Source organism: Halichoerus grypus, chromosome 5 (assembly GCF_964656455.1).
Source record: "Halichoerus grypus chromosome 5, mHalGry1.hap1.1, whole genome shotgun sequence".
NCBI lineage: Eukaryota > Metazoa > Chordata > Mammalia > Carnivora > Phocidae > Halichoerus > Halichoerus grypus.
In genome coordinates, this window is record NC_135716.1 from 164,251,201 (window position 1) to 164,271,974 (window position 20,774).

General features: G+C 46.2%; 1 long non-coding RNA gene across 2 annotated transcripts; it reads left to right on the forward strand.

Annotated features, from left to right (window-relative positions):
* The first annotated feature begins 1,431 nt into the window (after positions 1–1,431).
* Positions 1,432–12,297, forward strand: LOC118539695 (uncharacterized). 2 transcript variants are annotated; one of them, XR_004919277.2, is made up of 3 exons: positions 1,432–1,760; positions 2,242–2,342; positions 11,983–12,297. It is a non-coding gene; the product is annotated as an uncharacterized LOC118539695 (long non-coding RNA). The 2 variants fall into 2 exon arrangements; XR_004919278.2 differs by lacking the exon at positions 11,983–12,297 and adding an exon at positions 5,883–5,938.
* The last annotated feature ends 8,477 nt before the right edge of the window (positions 12,298–20,774 follow it).

The following is a 20,774-nucleotide window of genomic DNA, read 5'->3' on the forward strand; positions in this document are numbered from 1 at the left end:
CCAAACTCCTGTACTTCTAGAGATTGTCAGTAATTCTTTTCTCCCTCACCCCCTTCTTTGCTTTAGTTTTTGGAAGGTTCCTGTCATTGGCAACTGCTAGAAATTTGGTTAACACAATGTTGAAATAAATCTGATTGAGATCTTAAGTGGGCAGGAAACCCAAGTCAAATAATAAAGGCTTTATTTTTTTAAAAAAGATTTTATTTATTTGAGAGAGAGAATGAGATAGAGAGAGCGAGCATGAGAGGGGGGAGGGTCAGAGGGAGAAGCAGACTCCCTGCTGAGCAGGGAGCCCCATGCGGGACACGATCCTGGGACTCCAGGATCAGGACCTGAGCCGAAGGCAGTTGCCTAACCACCTGAACCACCCAGGCGCCCCTCATAAAGGCTTTAGGATAGAACCTGGCACATGATAGGCACTCATCGTTCAGGAAACACCGTTCCTGTAGTTCCCTATACTTGTCCACTAAAGTACATATCACAATTTTAATTGAGTAATTATTGTCATTAATTGCTCACTGTCTTCCAACTACATTGTAAGCTTCATTTGTGTGGGGACTGTAACTTATTCCCTGTATTCCTTACACCCAACAGATGACCTAGCACAGAGGTGATCAGTAAATAGCTCTGAATGAATGAAAGAATGAATGCATGCATGCTACTTAAGAGCATGGGCTTTAGGGTGAGAAAGACTCCAAAAACGCCAAGTGAGACCCAAGGCTGAAGTCCTGCTTCTTGCCACTTACTTGTTGTCTTCATGTGGGCATGCCACACAAGCTCTTCTGAGCTTGTTTTCTCAGCTGTAAAATGGGGATGATAATATTACCTTTTTCATGGATTGTTTCGTACAATAAATGGAAATGTGTGAGTGAAGTGTTAATACAGCTATTAAGACAGTTCTTCCTAGCAAGTACAAAACAGACGTCTGTGAAGGAGCTGTCTGTTAAGGAGACTCCTCCTCACTTCCGTTCTCTCAACCCACTCTTCAACACCCGGCAAAACAAGACCGGTCTTGTCAATTCCCAGAAGAGGAAACAGGCAGGACCACGCAGGAGAAGGGCTCGGTCCAGGACCCAGCCCCGAGCGGCAGAGCCTCGGGCCTGCGCGCACTCGGGGCGGGCGGGAGCCCACCGCTCGGCCCTCTCCAGCAGCCCGGTTCCTGGCTGCGCGACCCCGCGGCTCCCCGCCCGGCCGGGCCCGGGGCCGGTCCCCCTCTGGCCCCACTCTCTCCCGCACAGGCCCCGCCCCTCTCCCCGGGGTTGGGCCCCGCCCCCACTCCCCCTCCCCCGGCGCAGGCCCCGCCCCTCTGCCCCCATTCTCTCCGGCGCAGGCCCCGCCCCACTCCGCGTGGGCGCCGCCGCTCCCAGCCGACTCCTCGCGGTCGGGCCCCGCCCCCACTGCCCCGGCTCCGCAGCCTGCCTGCCGCCTGCCCCCTGCCCCCCAGCCCCACGCGGACTCTCTTTGTTCCGGAGCCGCCCGCCAGGGTCCCCGGAGCCGCTGACTCAGCGCAGTGGAGCCGGCCTTTGGCGCCCCCGCCCCCACCCCACTCTCCCTGGAGACCTGGAGGCTGGCGCCCCGGGAGGTGGGAGGTGCGAGTGCGCCGGCCCAGCCCTTCTTTTGTTCCCCAGGACGTTCCTTTGCTCCAGCCCTCCCAACCTGGAGAGTCTGCGGTTACTGTTTCAGGTTATGTTTCGGGAAACTGACACCAAGTCAGCCGCCCTGAAACCTGGCTCCTGCCACGTCCTAGTTGTTGGTCTTCCGTAAGTCCTTCGACCTCCCTGAACCTCCGTTTCCTCACTTGTAATGTGGGAGCCAGAATGCCAGATTTGGAAGGGTCCCTGTGAGATTAAATGCGAAAACAGTACTTTAAAACTGAAGGCACAAAGTGAACGTTAGAGACTTGCTTTTGGAAGGTCTCCACTGATAAAAAGCTAACATTTATGTGTTGAGTTAGCCCCTCCCTCATCCTACTTCGCAGGGACAATTTGTCATCCCCTTAGGGCCTTTCAAATCTCTCTTTGTTAGTGGGGGCCCTCCCTGATCTCTAGGGTACACCCACGCCCGCATGGAGTCATCCTGTCGCACATTTCCCTAGTATATGGTAACTTCCCCTATTCAAATACTTTTTTTAAAAAATGAGTTATAGTTTACCTTTGATGAAATGCACAGACAGAACTTACACATACAGTACCACGAGTTTTGAGAAATGAAAACACCCCTGTAACCCACATCTCTTTCCAGACAGAACATCTCCAGCCCCACAGAAAGTTCTCTGGAGTTCCTTCCCAATGAATCCCACACCCCACCCCAGGCAACCACTGTACTCACTTCTCTCACACTAGGTAAGTTTTGCCTGTTCTAGAACAATGTAAATTAAAGCATACAATCTGTTGTGTTTTTTCTTCTTTTTTTAAAGTAGACTCCCTGCCCAGGGTGGAGCCCCAAATGCAGGGCTTGAACTCAGGACCCTGAGATCAAGATCTGAGCTGAGATCAAGAGTCAGAGCTTGACTAACTGAACCACCGAGGCGCCCCTAGACTATGTTTTTTTGAATCTGGCTTATTTCATTCAGTATAATCTTCTTGAGATTCATCCATATCCTTTCTCCTCTCCTCTTCCTCCTTCTCCTTCTTTGAGAGTCATCCATATTGGTGTATCAGTAATTTTTAAAAGTTGATTGAAACTGATGAGTAGTATTTCATTATATAACTACACCATAACTTGCGTATCCTTTTTTCCCCCCTGTTGATAGACAGTCGCATTGTTTTCAGTTTGGGGTTGTTATTAACCCCAAATTTGTATAATATTCTTATACAATTTTTTTTGTGGCCCTGAGTTTTTATTTATCTTGGATAAAGGAGTGGAATTGCTGGATCATAGATTTAATCTTGTAAGAAACTGCAAAATAGTCCTCTAAAGTGGTTGTAGCATTTTACATTTTCACCATCAGTGTGTGAGAAGTTCTGTTGTTCCCCATCCTCCATTTGGCATTGCCAAACTTTTTACTTTAGTCATGTAATGGATATAGTACATCTTTTTATGGCATTACTTTTAAAAATAAGATCAATGTTTTTTTTAAAAAGTGATTAATACAAGTATACAATTGCAAAGGTACAAAAGGCTATTCAGTAAAAAAGAGGCCCAGGTCACTCGATTTTTCTCCCTACAAGGTATCAGTCTTATGAATGGCTTTTGTCTCCATTCAAATTGTTCTTTTTGACTATCTTTTTTCCACTAGAACGTACAAGCCCCAGGAGGAGAGGGATCACCTGTGGTGTTCACAGCTGTGATCTGAGCTCCTCTCCGGTGCTAATAAAAGCCCAATAAATATTGTGGATTGAATGCCAGGCACTGTTCTAGACAAGACATATAACCTATTACATTATCTCATTTTGATTCAAGAGGGTAGCAGAGTCCCTTTGGAGGAAGCCTGGAATTAAGTGATATCAATAAAATTTTGTGAACTGAGTGAATGTTGATGAAGGAGACCCCTGGGGGTTCTAGCAGGCAGTGCAAGCTGATCTTTTCTTTTTTTCCCATCACTTCTTAGGTGTCAGACACTGTGCAAACCAAAAACTACACATGCTATTTCTTTTTTAAAGATTGTATTTATTTATTTGACAGAGAGACACAGCGAGAGAGGGAACACGAGCAGGGGGAGTGGGAGAGGGAGAAGCAGGCTTCCCACCGAGCACAGAGCCCAATGCAGGGCTCGATCCCAGGATCCTGGGGGTCATGATCTGAGCCGAAGGCAGACGCTTAACGACTGAGCCACCCAGGCGCCCCTATACGTGCTATTTTTGTTGCCCAGCATTATTTCACCCTCAAGGTACAGGACCTCAGGTTTTCTCGGGGAAATTGTCTTCCACTCAGCCCGCACTTCCATTGGCTCCAGGTGGGCAGGTGACTTGAGCCTAACCCAGCAAAGCGTCTCAGCTCCTTGGCAACAGTGATTGGTTCAGGGATATGCCCACCATGCAATTTGGGCCAATGAAAGCCAGCCCTGGACTCGTGTTCAAACTGGTGGGCAAGTGGGCTCTCTCCTTTCTACTGGACTTGGAACTGTGGGGCTGGAAACCTGTGAGAGATGAGATCAAGGGAGGCCTAGGGGTGAGGAAAAACGAGAAGGCCAGCACAGTGGCGTGAAAGAGGAGGACCCTTCACCGGGTCAGACAGAGGCCAGAGCTTGAGGGGCCAGGTGGGCCATGGACAGGGATTTGGATTTCACACTGAGAAGCTATTGGAGTCATATGATTTGATTCACATTTTTAAAAGATCATTCTGTGGAGATGATGCTGGGAATGAGGAGCAGGGGCATAGGAAGAAGGGAGACAGTTAGGAGGCATCGAGCTAGAAACCACAGACTTTGGACTGGGGTAGTAGCTGTGGTGAAAAGTAAGTGATTTAGCGTGGCTTTTTGGCAATGGAGTCAGAGCAAAAGAAAGAGTCTACAGGGTTGTTTCTTTTTTCTTTGCTTTTTTTTTTTTAAATTTTATTCATTCATTTGACAGAGAGAAACACACAGAGAGAGGGGACACAAGCAGGGGGAGTGGCAGAGGGAGAAGCAGGCTTCCCGCCAAGCAGGGAGCCCGATGCGGGGCTTGATCCCAGGACTCTGGGATCACGACCTGAGCTGAAGGCAGACGCCCAACGACTGAGCCACCCAGGTGTCCCTACAGGGTTGTTTTTGATGACAATATTTGAGCCACTAGATCCAGCTATACCTGAAGCAAGTCTTCCTCCTGGACTTTCCAGTTATATGAGCCAATGAATTCTTTTTTATGATTAAAGATAGTTTGATTTGGGATTCTGCCGCTTGGAAGTAAGATGAGTCATAGCTATGTGTATTATTTTATTAATCTTCAAAAGAAATCTTTAGGATTGCCACTATTAGCCCAATTTTGCAGTTGAGAAAATGGGAGCTTAGAGAGGGAGAGTGAGTTGCCCAGGGCCATATAGAGTTGAAGTGATAGAGGTGGGATTCAGACCAAGTCACTAACCCCAAAGCCTGGGCAATTAACCCTACTGGCCACAGGTTATAAACTATACCCACCCAGGCCTAATATCATCTTTCTGACTGGCCCTCAATTCCTTTTGCTCTACCCTAAAGGAGAACCCAAGGCCTTTTAGTTCTATGGTGTGGCATGAGACCTTGTGCTCCAAAAGAGCCCTGAAGGGATCAGAATCCCACTTATCTCTTTACATGGTACTTATGCAAAATGAGAGGGATCTTCAAGTTCTCAAGCAAGTTCTCAGTATTGACCGAGTTATACGTAGAGCATCTTCATGTATGTGAGAGACTCAAAAAGCACATGTGTCAGTATTGGGAACTATAATGTATGATAGGACTGATCCTCTTAAAAGAGGCAGAAACTGAGATCAGGGATGCCTGGGTGGCTCACTCCATTAAGTATCTGCCTTTGGCTCAGGTCATGATCCTGGGGTCCTGGGATCGAGTCCCACATCGGGCCCTTTGCTCAGCGAGGAGCCTGCTTCTCTTTCTCCCTCTGCTTCTACCCCATGCTCCTGCTTGCGTGCTCTCTCTCTTTCTTTTTGTTGTGTGCGTGCGTGCGTGCAAAAATAAATAAATAAAAATACTTAAAAAAAACAAAACAAAAATTAAGAAGGAGGTTTTTATTCCCCAAAAGGATAAGGAAGGAGTGCTGGCAGGCCAGTACAACAAATCTACTTCAGAAAGCTCTGGCCATTCCGTTATGACTTTATGCTGTTGAACCTGGGAATTTGTGTTGAAACGAGGCCAGATTTTGGAGGCAAACAGGCCTGAGTTCAAGTCCAAGGTCTGACACTGAGCTCTTCGAGCCTCCATCATTAGCTCACAGCATTGTTATGTGGCAGTGATTCAGTCTTGAATTTTTTGATAGCAACCTGGACAGGATGAAAAGAAGTCATTCTAGTGCAAGAGGAGCACGGAACTTGGATATTGCATGATGTGTGCCCAGTGCTCACAAGGATCCTGCCGGGTCAAGGGCTTTTAGTACCGTTTCACTGTTTGAGAAGAATGATTTCCTGCCTTCACTGTGCTCTTTCATACTCAGAAAGCCAAGGTCTTGCATGTTACAGTCAAGACACGTCTCTCCCGGGCCTCAGCTGGGGTTGCTGGACCTCTCAGCCATCTGTCTGCCAGACATGAGGCTAGCAGTAGGTGTGCTCAGGAAAAGCATGGAAAGTGCATTGCACACATGGATCCGGATTCAGCAGCATACCCGTGAAGACTGCAGTGAGGGACAGTTGAGGACACCGGCCTGAATCGGCTCCAGTGCAGCTGTGGCCCAGAACAGGAATCCCAACGGAAACTGGTTGGAGCAACAAGGATGCTTATCATTTCCCATCAAACAAGGTCCAGAGGTAGGGGAGAGCTTTTGGGCTGGCCGACAATGATGACTCCACAGTGCTGCCCAGGATGCGGGCTCTGGCGCTTTCTCTGCCCTGCCAGTCTCAGGGTCGGCTTTATCCTCAGGCCGGTAGAAAGACAGAGCTGCAGTTCCTAGTGCTCACACCCGAGCGCCACAGGGTTCAGGGAATGAGGAGAGTCCATACCAGTCTGTGGCTCTCTCTTTGGAGAAAACGTTTCCCAGACGCTCTCCAGCAGAGCCCTCTCGGGTCCCGTTGGACGGAATTGGGTCTCACGACCAGTCTTGAGCCATCCCTGTCTAAGGGAAGGACTTACCATGATTGGCTCAGACACGTCCTCTGGGTGTGGAATGGATTCGGGAGGAGGGGGCTGAGCAAGCCACCACGGACCGATGCAGGTGATAGATGTCAAGGGCCTGGTGGGCCCTCAACTACAAAGAGCTCCCTTCTGTTTCCATCTTGGAATGCTGCTCTGATTAGGTGATGTGTTCGAGGAAGGCCAATGTCAGATGGCCCTCGCATCCAGGGAGAGCAAGGTCTTTGATAGGGACCTGGTGGAGGCTATTTGTTTATGAGAAACTGAGTTCCATTCAACCTCGATCAAATACAAAGGCGTTTGTGAAAAGATTTGAGAGAACTGCAAGACCCCTCCAACCATCTCCCAATTCAGCCCCAGCCCTGGTGTCTCTCTCTGTCCACTTACCACGCTGCGGTGGTCTTTTGTTATTGTTGTTTAAACAAACTTGTTACTTCCTGTGAATCATCTTATACCTAAAATTCTTTCTTTTCCTTTTCATAAACTATAATCTTCTTTTTGCTTCAGTGCCGGGGAGGACAGAAGCACCAATCAAAGAGACGTAAAAGACTTCTACAGAAGATGCCCTCACCTGAGTTAAATAAGCTGTCAGGATTTTCATAATTTTTGGTGGGAGTGTAACTCAGTACCAGGCCTAGGGAAGGCTATTGGCAAATATCTATTTAAAAATTTTGGGGGGCACCTGGCTGGTTTGGTCAGAGCGTGGGACTTTTGATGTCGTGGTTGTGAGTTCAAGACCCATATTGGGTGGAGAGATTACTTAAAAAAATTAAAAATCTTTTTTTTAAAGATTTTATTTATTTATTTGTCAGAGAGAGAGCACAAGCAGGGGGAGCGGCAGGGAGAGGGAGAAGCAGGCTCCCCGCTGAGCAAGGAGCCTAATGCGGCACTTGATCCCAAAACCCTGGGATCAGAACCTGAGCCGAAGGCAGACACAACCGACTGAACCACCTAGGTGTCCCAAAGTTAAAAATCTTTAGGAAAAAAAATTTTTGTAAAGATTTTATTTATATATTTGTCAGAGAGAGAGTACAAGCAGGGGGAGCGGCAGGCAGAGGGAGAGGGAGAAGCAGACTCCCCTCTGAGCAGGGAGCCCGATGCAGGACTCGATCCCAGGACTCCAGGACCACGACCTAAGCTGACGCAGATGCCCAACCGACTGAGCCACCCAGGTGCCCCAGGAAAAAAAAATTTTTAACTCTGTATAACCTTGGATCAAACATTTCTATAAATCTGACTTTGAGATATACTTGTTCATGTACACAAAGATATAAGCAAAGAATACTCATTGCAGTTTTGTTTGTTGTAGTAAAGACTAGATGCAATTTAAATGTCCCTCAGTAAGGAAATGCTTAAAGTTAGGTCATTCCATGTAACGTAATACTACGTAGTCACTGAAAAGAATGAAGAACATCTTAGTGTAATGCCATGGCACCGTTTCCAAGGTGTGAAATGAGGAAAGTGAAAAATGATATACACAGTATGCCCTTTGTGTTTGTTTTTATTTTTGTTTTTAAGTTTTTCTTTTAATTCCAGTTAGTTAACACACAGTGTTATATTAGTTTTTTTTTTTTTTTTAAGATTTTATTCATTTATTTGAGAGAGAGCGAGCAAGAGAGAGAGCACGAGCGGTGGGGGGGAGGTGCAGAGGGACAGAGGGACAGAGGGAGAGGGAGAAGCAGATTCCTTGCTGAGCAGAGAGCCCGATGAAGGGCTCGATCCCAGGACCCTGAGATCATGACCTGAGCCGAAGGCAGACGCTTAATGACTGAGCCACCCAGGCGCCCCCCTTTTATCATTTCTATGTGCACCTCCCCTGGTTTCCATGATGGTGATTCAGCTTCCAATGCTTCCCTCCCCGCTCTATCCGCCCCCCCCCCCACCAGGGGGAGGGAGCTGTCTGCAGAATGTGCAGACTGGACTAAGCTACTGGAGCCACTTTGCCCTCAAGAGAGCTGGAAGTACCCCGGAGTTTAAGTTCCTGCCCTGGCCCCATTCCCACGCCCACTATGGGCGTGTTTGGCCAGTGACTGATCAGAATAGAAAGGAAAGCCCAGCTTCATTGCTTCAGGGCAAGACGACACAGAGGTTGTACCTCGACTCCAGCATTCCCAGTGCCCACAGGGATCAGGCAGAGGCTACCGGCTTTGGGATTTTACTGAAACCACATCTTTGTTTGCTCTTTTCCCCATCCCCGTCCTGCTTCCCACACTCCCCTACCAGCTTCTCCTGGGGGGCCTTTCTTAATATATCACCTGTACAAGAATCTTCACCTTGGGCTCTGCTTCTGGAAAAAACAACCTATTTGTTTGCTTTTATTAAAATGACGTTTATTTATTTATTTGGTCACTTATTTAATTAAGTAATACAGACATTTACTATCCCTGTAAAATTCAAATAAAACTGAGCCCACAACAATGTTTAATTTCACAAATCCCAAGTCTGTGGCTCCCTGAGAAGGCAAATTATGCTATTGATTGATTATATATGTGTCCTTTCAGAACTTCGACTGTGTGTTTTCACTCAGACTTGTATTTTGTCTGCTTGTTTTCTCATAGCTGGGATAGTTCTGCATGTTTCATTTGGCAACCTGCCTTTTTTCTTTAAGAATCCATCTTGAATGTTTTTCCATGTCAGCCCATCTAGTCCAGCCTCCAGGGTGACCTTCCTAAATTGCCTGTGACATGAAGCTGCTCTCCTGCTTAGAGCCCTTGAAGTAAAGCTTCCCACAGCCCTTGGAATAAAATCCAAACCCCTGACTTGGCCCCACCCACCACTGCCTGCCCATTCCCGCTCCACGCTGGACTGCCCTGGTTTTCTTGAATGTGCCATATACTCTTTATTGCCTCAGGGCCTTTGCACAGCCCATTTCTTCTTTCTAGAATATTCTTCTCCCTTCCTCTTTGCCCAGCTAACTCCTATTTATCTTTGAGGTCCCAGCAGAAAAGCCTTCCCCTAGGCCCCAGACTGGGTGACATCTTGGGCCCTAAGTCTTTATCCTACATTCTATTTTACCTTTGGAGCCCTTGTAAAGAATTAATTCATCTTGTCATTAATGCACATTGGTCATTAGGCTGCTAATGAATGAATTAATTATCCCTATGACTCTGTTTCATGGTTTTCTCCCTGACTGGAGTACAAGCTCCACAAGGAAAAACTCCCTTCTGTCTCGTTTGCCCACATCACTAGTGACCGGCACAGCTCCAAGCAAGGACGAGAGGCTCAGGGGTTGTTGAGTGAGTGGAAGGAAGAAGTGAAAAGCTGTCGGAGAGCTTCTCTCTGTTTCCCTCTCTCTGAGGCAGCCCTGTCTCTTGTCTCCGCTGTGCTCAGGGGCCTCCTTGCTTCTCCTGTCTGCAGACCAAAGGCTACTGCTCTCGGTTAGTTGCTGTTCTTCCTCACTTTGGCCTCCCCACAGCATGCCCTCAGCCAACTGCAGTCCCGACTCTACACCAGGACCTTTCCACCCTCGAGCCCACCACCAGCTGCCCGTGGCCTTTGGGTCCCTGTGCTCAAGTCCTTGGGAAAGAGTCTTCTTTGGCTCGACCCAACAAAAAGACTGGGGTCCCTCAGGCCAGGGATCCATCCTAGCCATTCCTTGCTGGCCAGGACCGCCCTAGGAGGGACTGTGAGAGCCAAGCCAGCTTAAGTCAAAAGGGGAAGTTGAATGTGGCAGGAAACTTGACTGGCATTTTTGCCACAAATGTAAAAGGGAACCAAAAATACAAAGGACTTTATTGTTCTGTTTTGTTTCTGGTTTAAGAAAATCTAGGTGGCTGCTACCACTGTCCAGATAAATTTTAGGTTGCTTCTTCACATTCACAGCGCCTTTTGGGGCCATCTGTCCAGCTCTGATTCTCTGGGAACTGACCCGTACCACGGAGAAGTGTGTGTATATAGATATATGCATCCCAGAGGCCAGAGCTGATGGGTCCCGGGCTGAAAACTTGGCTCAAACTAGGTCAGTCGGAGTCCTTGGGCTGAGAATTTGGAATTTATCACAGAGCTCCAGAACTGACCCCGCAATTTACCACCAGATGCTGAGGAAAGCAAGAAGGAGGAGGAAAGGAAGGAGGAGAAGGGGGAAGAAAAGGAGGAGGATGAAGAGGAGGAGGAGGAAGAGAAGGGAGACTACAGAGAGAAAGGAGAGACCAGACTTTCATTGACTCAATAAATATTCACTAAAGGGGGCGCCTGGCCGGCTCAGTCAGAAGAGCGTGCAACTCTTGATCTCAGGGTCCTGAGTTCGAGCCCCATGTTGGGTGTAGAGATTACATAAAAATAAATAAATTAAAATAAATAAATATTCACCAAGCAACAACAGTGTGTCAGGCACTATTCCGTGTGCTCGGGATGCATCTATGAAACACGAAAGCCAAAATCCCTGCTCTCTTAGAGGGTACATTTTAGTAGGGAAGAGACCATAAGGGATATAAGAAAAATAATAAGTGGTGGTAGGAGCTAAGGAGGAAAAAGAACGAAAGCTAGGAAGTGGGGTAGGAAGTGTAGGGGCAGGAGAGGGCAGGTACTGAAATAGTAAAGATCTGAAGGAAGATGGAGCTCCTGGGTGGCTCAGTAGGTTAAGCACTCTTGATCTCAGCTCAGGTCTTGACCTTAGGGTCGAGAGTTCAAGGCCCGTGTTGGGCTCCATGCTGGGTGTGGAGCCTACTTAAAAAAAAAAAAAAAAAGATCTGAAGGAAGACAGGATGCTGTCGCGTGGCGGGGGTGGGGGGGTGAGAGAATAATCCAGGGAGAGGCAATGGTTAGAGCTAAGGCCCTGAGGGGGAAACTCTGGCAGCAGCAACATGGGGAAGGGGACAGGAGTGGGAGATTCAGGCCGAGAAGCCACAGGGGCAGAATCTGGGGTCCCCTTAGGAGGCCACGGCAAGGTTCCAGGCCCAAGGTGCCAGTGGTTTGGACCTAGGGGATAGCAGTGGAGTTGGTGGAAAGGGTCAGATTCTGGACGTATTTTGAGGGTAAAGCCAACAGAACTTGCCATAGATTGCAGAGAGGTGTCGGAAACGAGAGCTAAGGCTGACTCCCGTGGGGGACTGGCAGAGCCCCCAGAAAGGGCCCAAGTGACCGCCAGAGGGCCACTGCAGACGACGGGTGGCTTTGCTGCTTTCTGGGTCCAGAGCCTCTTGCCCACAAATCTGGCCCTGGGAACCCATAACCTGCACTCTGATCATTCTTTAAAAAACCCCACTCCCACCCTTTCTGCATAAGCCAGTTTGAGTGGGTTTCCATCAACTGAGAGATAATCCCCTCCTGATGCGCCCCTCCATTTCTCATTTCAGCGACCTGAAACCTTGTAATTCTTCATATACGTGTCTGTCTCTACCACTGGACCCTGAGCTCCCCGAGGGCAGAGACTTCATTGTCCACATCTGCATCCTCAGGAGCTAGTGCAGGGCCTGGCTTAGAAAAATCTTGTGATTGCTGCCCATTCATTGGACTCCAACATAGAAAGCATCCAATGTGAAGAGCGTCTCATTCCTACTCCAACCAAAGCAACTGTACTTTTTCTCTTTAATATATTGGACTTCCAAGTAGCTTCCCTCTGAAACCAGATTCTCTGGCTTAAAAAAGTGCAAAAGAGTTTGAAAAAGCACTGTCTACTCCCAGGTAAGTGTGGCAGACTGTATACACACTTAGTCTGTGTCCCTGCTGACAAAAAGGAGAGGAAAGTCGATTGAGCTGAATCTACACCAGCAAGGGCACCACAGAGAAGCAGACCCCAAAGCTCCGGGGATGGTAGAGCCGAGGGGCTCTGGTCTCCACGACAGGGGGCCAGGCACTGGAGCCTTACTGAAATGCTGTGTTGGATGAGTAGACCTCAGATCCCTCTCCTAGTTTTCATACCACCGACACACCATTTTCAACCTCTGCCTCCCAAAGTTGAATTTTGCTCGAATTTATGAACGTTTTAAGTACCAGTTAACTATTTTCATGTCCTCTTTGAAATTTTTGGTCAAAAAGAGGTCAAAAGAATAAAACCTTTTACAAGGACAATAGTGACCTTCAACAAATCTGAGCAGTAAGAATTATTCACAAAAAGTCTTTATTTGAGCCATAAAATTTATATCTTGGAAGCCTATGTACTTCGATATGAAATATTGGAAGTGATATTCTGATCCAAAATAGAAGGGATTGTAGCGGTTTGGATTACTTAGATTCATCATATTCTTTTTCTTTATTTTATTTTCTTTATTTTTATTTTTTTTAAATAGGCTCCATGCCCAACGTGGGGCTTGAACTCACAACTTGGAGATCAAGAGTCACATGCTGCACTGACTGAGCCAGCCAGGCACCCCAGACTCATCATTTTCAATAACTTCATTTTTAAAAAAGATTTTATTTATTTATTTGAGAGAGAGAGCACAAGCAGGGGGAGAGGGAGAAGCAAGCTCCCCGCTGAGAAGGGAGCCCAACATGGGGCTCCATTCCAGGACTCTGGGATCATGACCTGAGCCGAAGGCAGACACTTAACCGACTGAGCCACCCAGATGCCCCTTCAATATCTTCATTTAACATGGAATTCAGATCTATAGGCAAACTTCTACATGCTTACACAGAAAAGCTTTTCTTTTTTTTTTTTTTTTAAAGATTTTATTTATTTATTTGACAGAGAGAGACACAGCAAGAGAGGGAACACAAGCAGGGGGAGTGGGAGAGGGAGAAGCAGGCCTCCCGCGGAGCAGGGAGCCCGATGTGGGGCTCGATCCCAGGACCCTGAGATCATGACCTGAGCTGAAGGCAGGCGCTTAACGACTGAGCCACCCAGGCGCCCCCAGAAAAGCTTTTCTCAGAGTAAGACAAATATCACCTGCCTCATGTTTCTCAGAGGGATTTTTTTTTTAAGTTTTATTTACTTAAGTAATCTCTGCCCCCAATGTGGGACTTGAACTCATGACCCTGAAATCAAGAGTCACGTGCTTCTTGGCCTGAGCCAGCCACGTGCCCCTCCCAGAGGGAATTCTTGATACCCTATACCATCAGTACCCAGACTTACACATTGTTTCCAAAATATCTCATGTGTTTCAAAATATTTGTTACCACATTGAGTGTTTCATCCCAGCAGATTGTCTTGGAATTTTGGAAGTTCTTCCAGACATTTCTCTTTCGGGATTCTAATTGATACCACATAAATACAATAGTTAGTAAGATCTATAGGGTCATCAGTCTACGGGGAAAGCTTTACTGTCAATGTGCCCACCAGCGGCATGGAGTTAGTCTAAAGTAACACCTTTCTCATTTCCAGCGCTTCCAAATGTGATGTTTCCTTTGGTCCAAGATGCGGTGTTGACTAGTTACACGCAAGCCAGGAAAACCAGTGCTTTGGCAATTGCACAAAGGCGTCTTGGTTTTAGCTACTAATTGTTTGGAGTTGAAACTACCTTCTTGAGCTGGACCTGATACTGTGAAAACCAATCTCATAAAAGGAACTTTGTTCTGTATTTTGCATGAGGAGATGCTTTAAAAAAAAAATTCAAACCTTTCTTCTGTGTCAAATGATGTCTTACGCACATAGAACACAGCTCTTGGAATTAAAATTATGATAACATCCAGGAAGATTAGAACAGAAGAGCTGTAAATCCTGGTATGGGAATGTCACAGAAAGTACAAAAGAACAGAGATGGAAAATAACTGAGAAATTATCAGAAACTTGGAGGGCCAATCTAGGAGGTCTACTATCTCCATTTCATGAGTTCCAGAAAGAACAGAGGAAACAGAGGGGAGGAAATCCTCCAAGAAAACAATTCAAGAACTCCAAAGAACACTGGTTACCATAGTGAGGCCCACTAAATTCCCAGAAAAGTAGATGAAAATTGGCCTATGCCATGTTACATTGGCAGGAAATTTCAGAACAATAGGGACAAAGAGAAGATGTTACAAGATTGCAGAGAGAAAAACAAGTTTTCCACAGGCATGCACACACAGAGAGTCTGGTTATGGTGTAAAACTTGCTATACAAAGGACATTGATTCTGTTATGGTGCAAAAAGCAATATGTGCAAGGGTGTACTTTTTTTTTTTTTAAAGATTTTATTTATTTATTTATTTGACAGAGAGAGACACCGCGAGAGAGGGAACACAAGCAGGGGCAGTGGGAGAGGGAGAAGCAGGCCTCCCACAGAGCAGGGAGCCCGATGCGGGGCTCGATCCCAGGACCCTGGGATCATGACCTGAGCTGAAGGCAGACGCTTAACGACTGAGCCACTCAGGTGCCCCAAGGGTATACTTTTTTTGAGAGTGAGTGAAGTGTGGGTAAACTCATTTGGTCTGTCTGGAAGTACATGTCACTCTTCTGGGAAATGGTTCTGTCCCTCCTTCCTTCGCATATACCATGTGTTTCGAGTGGGTGCTCCCCAGTCTTAGAGGCCCCTTCCTCCGTGGCCATGTTATATCAGAACCACCTCCAAAATTATGAAAACAGAGCTCAAAAGTCATTACTGATTTCCTGCTGGGAAGTAAAGATGGAAGCTTCCATAGCTGCTGGCTGCCATGAGCCCAGGAGATGTTTAAGAGACTAGAGTCCAGGCAGAGAGAAGCAGAGGTGAGATTTGGCTGAGTCACAGCCCTTGGATCTGGCTGTCCCTGAAACTAGTGCAAGCTAGACCCTTATGCTTTCTGTGGCAGTGTGAGGTCTTCCAAAACAAAACACAACAAAACACATTTGTCTGACCTGAGTTCCCGTCACTTGAAACAAAGTCTTGTGCATCGTACAGAAACGTAAAGGGCAACCATACTTTCTGGTGTAGTAATTAATCATTAGAACTGACATGTATTGGGACTTAGGCGATGCCAGGCACCGTGCACATGTTTTCAGCATATTATCTTGCTGAATCCTCCCAAGAGACCCGCGAGGTAGATCCTTTTATCATCTCCATAAACCAGAGAAAGAAACTGAGGGCACAGCAGGGGGGTTACTTCTTCACACTCTGAGATTAAAGCTCAGGCACTTAGGAGACCATCGGAGACCCTCCCCTCAATGGGACGCCTCCCTCCTGCTCCACACTCCACTCCTGACACCGCCCCCCCCCTTTGTCTTCTGCCAGGATGCCCTTCCTCCTAGCTCTCCCCTGCCAAATCCTACTCACCCTTCAGATCTGTTCAAAAGTGTCCTGCCCTGGGGCGCCTGGCTGCCTCAGCCAGTGGAGCGCACGACTCTTGATCTCAGGGTCGTGAGTTCAAGTCCTACATTGGGCATGGAGCTCACTTAAAAATAACAATCATAATAATAAGTGTCCTGCCCTGCTCCATCCTGAACTCCTCATCCTCAAATACAGATTACTTCCTAGCTTCTTCTCTCTCCTCACCCCAGAGGCAAAATATTATGAAATTAAGGGCATAAGCTCTGTTCAGATGGAATTTATATCCTAGCTCTACCACTGACTTGTTTAACATACCTGGGTTTTGACACATCTGGGCTTCAGTTTCTTCATCTGTAGAATGGGACAAGCTAGTACTGCCTTACAGGGTTCTTGGGAGGATTAACTGAGTTTAATACATGCCTATAACAAGTTCTTAGTGCCTGCTTTGTAGTGAGCATTCAATAAATGTTAGCTAGTGTGAATGCTAGCATATGACTCTATCCTCAAGCAACCCCCTTCCTCTTTCTAAGCCTTAGATTCTTTATCCATAAGGTGGACACAATGATAGTCCAGCCTGCATGATTAGCATGAGATTGAGATCCGCTACTGCTCGTGAGCACCTGACATTATCAGCACATCATGAACAGGAGCTCCCGGAAACTGATGTCTCCATCTCCATCTATTTCGAGACCTTCCACAGTGTACTTTTCTGGGGTTCTGTCTCCACCCCAGCATTGGCATCTCCAGGGCAGAGATCCTCTGTGGTGATCCAAGTGGCTACTCACCGAAGACCTCTCCCCGCCTTCCAACTGATTGGCTTCCCAGTTAGAAACTCAACATTTGAGTCTGGTTAGGTTCTTTTAAAAATAGTTCCTGATTGCATATGAAACACACAAATCCAATCTCCTTATTAAAAATGTATGCATTACTGCTAAGGCTAAAATCTGCTTTGAGCATCACGCCAATCCCAACCATTTCAGAGCTGCCCACTGCTATCAGTTTGAGGGCTTAGTTTTATTGAAGCTGCTCAGTACTTGGGTACTTTCAACCTGGAGACCGATATCTTTCTTCTACTCTGGAAAAATCCTCACCCCTTGTTTCTTCCAGTGCGGTCTCTTTGCCATTTGCCCCATTCTCCACTCCTGGAATGCTGGTTAGATGCTCTCAGTCTAACCTCCAAATGTCTTAATTTCTCTCTCTTTTCCCTCCTCTCTTTTCCTTTTGGGTCAGTTTCTTAGTAGTATCTTCATTTCCCCCCACCCCCCGACATTTGGTTGTGTTATAATAGGCAATAAAGAATGCTTTAGACACCAGTGAGGTGTCTAAACACTTCACAACAATTTTGAAAAGCACATGATATTAATATTAAAATGTAGCAATATCTGGACACCTGGGTGGCGTCTGCCTTTGGCTCAGGTCATGATCCCAGGGCCCTGGGATCTTGTCCCACATCGGGCTCCTTGCTCAGCTGGGAGCTTGCTTCTCCCTCTCCCTCTGCCTGCTCTGCCTGCCTCTTCCCCTGCTTGTGCTCGCTCACTCGTTCTCTCTGAAAAATAAATAAATAAAAATCTTTTAAAAAAATGTAGCCATATAAAATAAAAACTTTTTCACTAACAAATGTTAAAGGTAAAATGTAATTGTACTTCTTTTAAAAGTCTTATCCATTTTGAAAAGCTGGATATTGAATATAAATTTTTTTTTTTTTTTTAATATGGAGAGGTACCTGGGTGGCTCAGTCAGTTAAGCATCAGACTCTTGATTTCAGCTCAGGTCACAATCTCAGGGTCGTGAGATCAAACCCAGCCTCAGTCTCTGTGCGCTCAGCATGAAGTCCACTTGAGATTCTCTCTCTCCCTCCCCCTCTACCCTTCCCCTCCTCCGCTCACTCTCTCTGTCTAAAATAATAAATAATCTTTTTTTAAAAAATTGAAGTATGGAAAAAAAATTTCTCACCAAAACATTTCAAGAACGATTGGCTAACATTTGTCTTTTAAGTGCCTTGAGTAAAATATTAGGAGGCGGAACCATTTTTTTCAAAGGCGAGTAATAACATTCAGTTTGTGAATGTTTATTGGATTTAGCCCAAAGCGAAGTGAAGGTGAAATGTGCCTGTCGGTCTCTGATACGCTGCTCCGCACCCGCCCCATGCCTGGCACAAGCAGGCAACCCCCTTTGCCTCACTTGGGACTCCAGCACCATAATGATTACAAAATGGCCATTCAGACTACACTCAGTAGCCCGGAGGTTGAAGGGCCCTGAAAGCTGTGGCCAGTACCACCTGCTTCCAGTAGGAACAAAGATCCCTCTGTCGCTGAATTACTTTCCAAGACCTTCTTAACCTGTGACCTTTGCCATGTAAAGTCTTTTATTGCTATTCCTGTTTACTCATGATGACTGCAATTTGTGTCTGGAGATTTTTTTTCCCCCAGATATGCCTGCCGTCCTTCTGCTTCCTGATGACAGAGAACATTGGCGGTCCACGGGGCCACGGCTATCTTTTGCCCTTTTTATTGTCCTTTGGTTTGTTCCCCATCAAGGCATTTTGGGGCAGAAAGAAAAACTGGGAGGTCAATCACAACACACACATTTCTCAAGCTGAGTAACCTCTGATAACACAAGATCTAATTTAGCTTGCCCCTGGAGAAAATTCAAGCAACTTTGGTGCTTATTCAAACATTCAGACCATGGTGTCAATTTCTAGCATAAATCACAGCTCTCAACACACATGTGCTTTCTTTTCTTTTCTTTTTTTAAAGATTTTATTTATTTATTTGACAGAGAGAGACATAGCGAGAGAGGGAACACAAGCAGAGGGACTGGGAGAGGGAGAAGCAGGCTTCCCGCTGAGCAGGGAGCCCTACGCGGGGCTCGATCCCAGGATCCTGGGATCATGACCCGAGCCGGAGGCAGACGCCTAACAACTGAGCCACCCAGGTGCCCCACACATGTGCTTTCAAAACAAAAATAAAAGCAAGCCATTTAAAAATAATGTTTTCCTAAATGTCACTTGATGGATTTTTATAGCAGATTTGGGTATCCAAAACTCAATCTCGAGTTATTTTTGAAACAGATAAACTGAAATGTGTTCACCAATGGAATAAATTCAGTACGTGTAGCGAACTTGTTTACATGTTTCTTATTTAAAGGCAGTAGGGAATTTATATTCTGCAATATCCAATCTGCAAATCAGGTTATTTTTACTCAGAATTGCATTTTATAGATAACAGAGCATCACAGACTGTGTCCTAGGGTAGGAAATGTGGGTTTTTGACAGGAGTCCACACAAAAACTCTTGTTGGGGTACTTTCCCAAATTAGTAGCATGTAATTTTTTATTACTTTCCCAGAAAAGCAGGGAAACACTATAAACACATTACCCTTACGGATAAAAAGAGGTAACAACCGATTGCTCTATTATTCTTTACTGTAAACATTTTTTTAAGTTCAGTATAATTAGATGTTTAGACATTTCTATGTTAATTGTTCATTCACAGGAGATAACTAAGTAAACCACTTTAGACTGTTTTAAAAGCTAAATCTTTTTTTAAAATTTTATTCAGCTTTTTCATTTTAATTCCAGTAGAGTTAACATATGGTGTTATATTAGTCTCAGGCGTACAATATAGTGATTCACCAATTCTATACCTTCCTCAGTGCTCGTCATGCTAAGTGTGCTCTTTAAAAGCTAAATCTTAATATTGAACCCTTTTGTTCATCTTTTGGTATCCAGATTAAAATCTGTGGAAATGAAATGGGAACACGATCAGAAAGAATTTATATCGGCTAGGGTCTTAGGCCAAGTGTCTTCTGAATGACAGGAAAGGGAAGTTCTGCTCATTTTACTAATTACTCATTTTTCATCTTGAAATAACTGCTGCTTTCTATCTTCTTCGTGGCACTTTTGTTTGCTTGCTTTTTTGTAGGAAAGGATATGAATAAGGCCAGATCTTATTGGTTTCTTATCAGGAGACTGTTTCTCACATCCTTTTTTTTCTTTTTTTCTGTTAATGTTGAGGACTGCAGGACAGGTTTCCTTTGGGCTTCCTAAGCCTTTGGTCTCTTGGTAACAGTGTCTGGTCAGATCACAGATGCCAGTGGGTTGGGGAGAGTTGGATTTGACATGGGACTCAGGGCACTGGCTCTAGGAACCCAGGAAGTAGGAAGGCGTTGCTCCATGGTCTTTCAAAGGCATGCTCAGATTGATGACTATCTCTGTCGGATAAACTTGGTCCAACATCCAGCTCTATGGGGTGAGGTTTTTCAGCTGAGTCACACCGCCTGGGTTGAGCATCCCATGCACAATGAAAGTCTTTTTTTTTTTTTTTAAGATTTTTTATTAGAGAGAGATAGCAAAAGTACAAGCAGGGGGTATGGTCAGAGGGAGAGGGAGAAGCAGACTCCCCCTGAGCAGGGAGCCTGATGTGGGGCTCGATCCCAGGACCCCCGGATCATGACCTGAGCTGAAGGCAGATGCTTAACCAACTGAGCCACCCAGGTGTCCCACAATGAAAGTCTTGACTGAACACTGACTTCTGGTTCCCTGGGTGTGTGGCCTTGGAGCAGTGACCGGATAGAGAGATGGAGGCTGGGGTTGTAATGATGGCCCACAACAGAGTAGTACTCTTGCCTAAACCCAGGGCCCTCCTGGTCTCTGTGATCAACAGCTGCCTGGACACCTCCATGATGGAGAGAGAGATTAGGGCCATCTCTGGGGTAGGGTAAGAGGAGGGTTTTGGCCTGGCCCAGTGAAGCTGCTCACCTAGATCTTCCTCATGTCCACTTGTTAATTTGTATGCTTTTGAAAGTCCATTGTAATCATAATCATGCCCTGTCCCCACTTTTTTTCATTTCTTTTTTTTTAAGATTTTATTTATTTATTTGAGAGAGAGACAGAGCAGGGGGAGGAGCAGAAGGAGAGGGGCAAGCGGACTCCACACTGAGTGCAGAGCCCGATGCAGGGCTCGATCCCACGACCCCAAAATCACGACCTGAGCCA